The sequence below is a fragment of the Zingiber officinale genome, chromosome 6A (assembly GCF_018446385.1).
Source record: "Zingiber officinale cultivar Zhangliang chromosome 6A, Zo_v1.1, whole genome shotgun sequence".
Lineage (NCBI taxonomy): Eukaryota > Viridiplantae > Streptophyta > Magnoliopsida > Zingiberales > Zingiberaceae > Zingiber > Zingiber officinale.
Window position 1 is genome coordinate 6,904,097 of NC_055997.1, and position 6,583 is coordinate 6,910,679.

Consider the following 6,583-nt stretch of genomic DNA (forward strand, 5'->3'; position numbering starts at 1 on the left):
AAGTTCATTATTAGTACATGATCATGTCCGAATGCTGAATCAATGGACGCTAGACACGGGGCGCTCTTCGACTGCTGTCGTGGATCTTCGACTGGTGGCACGAAGCTCCGGCGAACCTGCACAGAAGTCGGGCCGGGAAGGGGTTCCCAGCGGCGACCCTCCGACGCTCAAGTCAGGCGAAGCTCAAGAAAGAAACAGTGGCTTCAAAACTCGTAGAATGCGTACCTCCGGCGAAGAATGAGAGCCTTTATATAGGGCAGCGAAGAAGTGAGTGTACACCTACCGAGGTGTACACGTGTCCATGGCCCATACTCCAGTAAGGACTTGTCAGTGAGCTTCCCTAACCCATACTGCTACAGTCTCAGCATGTCCTCGATGGGACAGCGGAATCCCCTGTCACAAGATTTGGAGCATGGCCCACACGTGAAACATACCTGCTGTCAGAAAAAGACGTTCCTTGTCCTTTTCCCCTTTGCTCCAGATCTGGCTTCCGGGCGGACAGCTCCCTCAACATCCGGCCGGACATATGCGGTGGTTTACTTGGGGAGATCTTCCATCACGTGCTTTGTGGAGACTATTAGCAGTGTTACCTTATGGCTTTAGCCGAGCGGAGCGCCGGAACCCTAATTTCGACAGGGCGCCTTTAACCATCAGCCGAATATCGTCCGGTCGGCCAGCCGCTCGGACCCATCCCTCTCCGGACGTTCAATTCCACTGGGCGGCCGGCCGGCCGATCGGACCAGACCCTCTCCGGATGGACAACTGCCACTGTGACTTCCACGTGGCGTTGACTCCACAGGGCGGGGTCCCCTGTTCTTACTACCGGATCACTTGCCTCCCTTTCAAGTCTAGTCGAAGGAGATGAATAGTCCAACTGACTGGACTAAGAATCTGGACGAGCGGCTCCTCCGTGTTGGTATCCTCCGCTCGGCCAACCATAGAGGTAGCCTTAAGCGAATCAACAATGGCATTCACCGGATCTCCTCGTGTTCTGCGCCAATCTTCGACATTAAGGTTGAGCATGCTTTCATTAAATGCTCCGAATGATTGAATGCCACGTGGAGCACTGCCATCGGCGTACGGCGGTGGCGGCATGGTGTTTTGATGTGATCGAAGCTATTCGAAATGGACGGCTCGATGCATGCTTTGATTCCCGTGACCTGGATCCAACGGTGGAGGCCGTCCGGCCTTCACCCTATAAATTCTTCGTTTCCTTCTCTTCCTCACTTGCCTCCGCGATTTCAACCATTGCCCCCTGCGCTTTGGAGCTCCGGCGATCCTGTTTCTGCTCTCCGACGCCTTTTCCTTGATCCCTTTCCCCGCAGCAAGGTTTTATATCTTCCTTCCTCCTTTTCGGTGTTTCCTCCGCATTTCTTTCTCAGTTTCGACCCTTGAAACCTCCTTTCGTTTGTTGTTGTTTTTCTCCTGCCTTTTTGCCTTTTGACTTCTCCCGATCGGCCAATGGCTAGCTCTTCCAATCCCGAAGATCAGTCGCTCGGCCCATGGTACACCACCCACTACAAGAAAATTGGACTTTTACAACACTTAAAAGACATCGCTTTTTTTAAAAAGCGTTGTCATTTTTTTTTTAACAACGCTTTTAGTGAAAAGCATTGTCTATTTCTTTATTTTCTTACTAATAGACAACACTTTTTTTAAAACTATTGTCTTTTAGTGATTTTTATAAGTCAACGACAACACTTCTTGAAAAGCGTTGTCTATTATTATTTTTTTAATGTTGTCTATTATTGAGTTCTCGTCTAAATTAAATCTAGAATGGTACAAACCGTTGGATAGAGTTGAAAAACCCTAGGTTTCACTCACTGGCACCCACCTATCTTTCGAAAACCTCCCGAACCCCTCACAAGTTCGATCATCTCTCGCCTTCTCCATCACTGTCGGCGTCCCTCATTCTCTTCCTCTACCCGATTGGAAGAGGACAGGCTCCCTCTTCCGCCTCCATCTCATCTACATCCGACGCTAATGCACACAATAGGAGCTTCATCCCAGAATCCGCAGGCCATCTCATCTCCTCTACCATCTTCCTCGCTGTTGACGGCAAGGTCTTCTCACAGAGCTTCCAGATCTGAAAGCCATCTCACGGTGCCTTCATCTTTAGCCCACAGCTTCTTCCAATTGGGAGAGGCGCCACCACCGAACTCTACATCACCCTCTCCTGATTAGTAGAGGTTTCTTCGCCACAACTAGTTTCCTTCCACTTCTCCATTTCGGATTTGAAGAGTAAAGCTTCATCACTAGCCAGCAGCCCCTCTCCTCTTCGGATTTGAAGAGGAGAGTTCTTATCTGAACTTATCGTTTGACTGGAAGACCAGCTCACATTGTAAACTTTTTTTGCTGTTTTTTAATCACCTGTAATCGTTTTATCAGTGTAGATGCTACCATGTTATTTCTAGATAGGTTAAGTGAATTGGTTTTCTTGATTGAAATTGGCTATGACTGGACGTTGCTTTGGCAGAATTAGAACTGACACACCCAATTCGGCTAGGTTTGGCCCTAAATTTCTCGGTCTGTTCTAGGACGAGATTTTGAATTCGCAAGACAAGTCTTGTTCTCTTGCCAAGAAGGTAAGTTCATCAGAGTATGCTTGCCCTTTTCTTTCTTAGATTCTTGTTTAGGTGATATGTACCAACAGAAGAAAGTTAGTTCTGAAATTCTGGTTTAGATGCATTTTCAAACTTAGAAATAGTTGGCGTGATCTTGCTGGGATAGCTTTTTCATAGATCACTGAAAAGTTGGTGGAATTTTCCTTCATTTTCTAGTTGAAACATTTAATTAAGTTCGGAATATGCAAGTTTCAAAGAGCTTTCATGATAGAGTTGGAACCAAACCAAAAAAAAATTAGAGTAGCAGCTGTAATAATTAACCTTGCTGCAGAGGCACCTTTTCCTCTGTTCTTTTTGTTATCAGAAATATCTAGGGATTTGTCTTGACAGTCTTATTGATATTATCTTTATATCTTGTATGCCAATATGCAGTTTGTTTTGGCCTTCACAATTATGTGGGGATTCTCTTTGATACTTCTCTTGATATATCTGTTTGTGATATGACATTGTTCTCTTTTGTTAGCCAACTCATGAGTAGCATTTCCTCTCTAAATGAACATGTTATTTCTATTATTCTAACATGCTGTATGAAAATTTATTTGGATTGTAATGACATCCTTTTTTGTTCTTGACTTCTTATCCAGTATTGATGTATGTTCGACAATTCGAACTTAATGCCCATATTGCATCCCCTAGCTTGTCTTCCTATAGATGTTTTTCCTATTTGTAGGCAGTTAGAAATTTCTACTTGGTTCCTTTCTAAAGCAAGTTAAGAAATGAAGCTACCTGTGCACTCTATGAGGTTTCATGAATTTAGGCAGTCTGTTCCACCAACTGAGTTTTTAACCATTGTTTTTTTGGCCCTTTCCTAGCATGCATATTAGTGGATGTATTCCTAGTATGCAATGTAAAACTTAAAATAAAATATCCTTCTTTGAGAATAAGTTCTCTTTAATTTTCATATTATGATAAATTAATAACACAAATTCCTACTTACATGTGGTCTTATACCATCAAATTTTCTACTTAGCAATTCTGGTATTTGAATATGGAACTTTATTAGCTTCTTGTGTATCACTTCTAAAGGACATCATATCACAGGTAAATTCTAAAGGATACGTTTGATATGCTTGTTTAAGTTGATTACATATGATTTTTCTTCTTCATTGCAAGTAACTTTTGTGTGAGATATACATTTTCAGTAATATATATATTCTGCATTGTTGATAACGCACATGTCAAGCATACAATTTTTACTTTAAGCCTCTTCTCAAGTGCAACGAGAAAGCCACATATAAACATAGCTAAGTGATGCTCAAAATTGCTTGCATGATGCTCTTTGAGGAGACATTGATAAGCGAAGAGGAGGAAGAAGCACTACTTGATCAGAATATGGAGGATTAAGATGCAAAATATAGAAAAATAAAAGTCCATGGCTGCATATATCAAGAGAGAGGTTCGTCATCATTTATCTCCATTCTCTTAGAAAATTGCATGGGCCTAATAACTTTTCTTTTTTGTTAAAATTTGTTTGAAAGCGGAGAGTTCTCAAATAAATCTAATAACTTTGAGTGATTGGTAAGGATGTTGGATATGTATATGTAAGAAAAAAGAGTTCTTTAATGAATCCAAACTTACGTGTTCCTTAAGTATTTTTTACCTTAAGTTTTTTGATCTTTCACCGATCTATGTTTGTTTTCTTTGATACACAGGTTTGTTCTGCCTTGGTGCAACTTATAGAAGTTCGACCATCATTCCTAGAGGTATATAAAAAAAATTATTTGGTTTTTAGATGGATTTGTTCATATTTCTATTGATTGCCCATATTGGTTGTGTGTTTTTGTCATTCTATCTTAGATGAACATCACAATGGGAAGATGTTGTGGAATTCTAAAATAGTAGCATCAACATTTCTGCTAGCACAACCATGACATGGTAGCACATAGTGAAATGTGGATATTGATTATATAAGATATTGTACATTAAGCCATGAATTTGCTCTCCTTTTTTGGTTTATTAGTTATGTTGTGTTGTTTGTTGATTTAATGTTAAGTAAATTGTCTTGATTCCTACTTCAGAATCTAAGAGTTTATAGAATCTACGAGAGATATTGTTGTTGGCCATTTTTGTGGGTCATCAAGACTAGCTTACACTTTGTCTTGAATCTTTCATGTGCAGTGCATTTTCAGATATTTTTGAAGGTGAATGGAGGTATTCAAAAACTCCAGCTAAATAGCTCGGGTATGGATGATTACAGGAGCAACAACTACATGCTATGTGGCACTGCATCCGAACATCATGGGTGTGATTGGGAAGTACTTCGACGAAGAACTATCAAGAAGGCTTTGGGATTTAAGTGAGAATATGGTTAAAGTCAATGAGTAAAGAACATTCAAGTCAAGAGGATAAGTAGCATCTATAAAGATCCTTTAATTTCATACAATAAGATGTAGATGATAGAAGTTTTCAGTGTCTCCTAATTAAAATTTCTTTGTATGCAAGTAATTATGCTTGTTATAAAGTGTATGGATGATAATTTATATATTTATCTTGGTTGTTTATTTAATAATATGTCGTTGATTGAAGTAGATTTATTTTCATTTATCTTTTATTTGTCTTTGGTATTAAAAGATAATAGTTTAAAACTTCTTGGATAATGCTTTTTTATGTGTTGTGAAATTGTTGTCTTTGCTAAAGAGGACAATGCTTTTTATGCGTTGTCTTTAAAAAAGACAACGCTTTTTATGCGTTGTCTTTGTAAAAAACAACAACGCTTTTAAAGAGTTGCAAAAGCGTTGTCTTTTCTACAAACGACAACGCTTTTAAAGCGTTGTCTTTGAGCAGACTTTTAACAACAGTGCTTTTAACAACGTTTTTTCAGCCACATAGACAACGCTTTTAAAGCGTTGTCTATTAGCTTTTTTCTTGTAGTGACCATGCAGTCCCGATTCGATCAGCGGGACTTCGATATTTTGACAGACAATTTCGAAATCCCAGAGGATTTCGAAATTCGCTTAGCTGGTCCTTCCGCTCGGCCTCACAGGCCGCCGCGCGGAGCTTTCTGTGTCTTCCGAGACCAATTTACCGCCGGTCTTCGTTTTCCTGTACACCCTTTCATCATAGATGTCTGTAATTTTTTCGGTGTGCCGCTCGGCAGTTTAGTACCCAATACCTTCCGTCTCCTCTGCGGTGTTGTCGTTTTGTTTAAGATTCACAACATCCCCCTCCGATCGGAGGTCTTCTTTTATTTCTATTACCCCAAGCAAGCCGAGCCGGGCACCTTCATGTTCCAAGCTCGGCCCGGCTTGGTCTTTTTCAACAAACTTCCTACTTCCAATAAACATTGGAAGGATTATTTTTTCTACATCCGTATGCCCGATCGGGCCAACTTCCCGACCCAGTGGCAGGTCAGCCTACCCCCCACTCCCGAGTTGAAGAAGTTCAAGACCCGACCGGACTACCTCCACGCTGCAAATATACTGGCCGGTCTGCGACTTGACATCAACAAACTTCTCCACGAGGGAGTGATGTACATCTTCGGGCTGAGTCCTATACGGACTCCTCTTCCGGCCGGCTTCGGTAAGAACTTTGGTTGGGCATTTGCTTTGATTGCTAACTGATTTCTTTTCCTTTCTTTGCAGCGGACATCGTCATGGATTCGGTCATGGCCGGTGTTTTGAAGAGAAAGGCGGCCGCTCTGGAAGCCGCGGCGGCCAGAGAAATGGAAGCTTTGGGTATCCAGCCGGTCGGATCCCACGAAGGAGAGAGCGGGACTCAAGCTGAGTCTGCCGCTCAAGCTTCCCAACAAAATGTGGCTAACGGCGCCACCCCTCCTGGAGAACCAACTGCCCCCGAGGAAGGTTCCGCTCGGGAGGAGGAGCAGCCTCTACAAAAGAGGCGCCGAGTGGAGACTCCCCTGCGGTCGGCAACCTCCGCGGTCCAACCATTCGAGCGGGTCACTGCAACCGCTCAAGGCAAGGCGCCAGAGACCGAAACCATCTCGTCCGACCGGACGCCTT

General features: G+C 42.4%; 1 long non-coding RNA gene across 1 annotated transcript; it reads left to right on the forward strand.

Annotated features, from left to right (window-relative positions):
* The first annotated feature begins 1,796 nt into the window (after positions 1-1,796).
* On the forward strand, positions 1,797-5,130 carry LOC121995688. Its single transcript, XR_006115892.1, has 4 exons — positions 1,797-2,341; positions 2,477-4,020; positions 4,277-4,327; positions 4,743-5,130. It is a non-coding gene; the product is annotated as an uncharacterized LOC121995688 (long non-coding RNA).
* Positions 5,131-6,583: the final 1,453 nt, after the last annotated feature.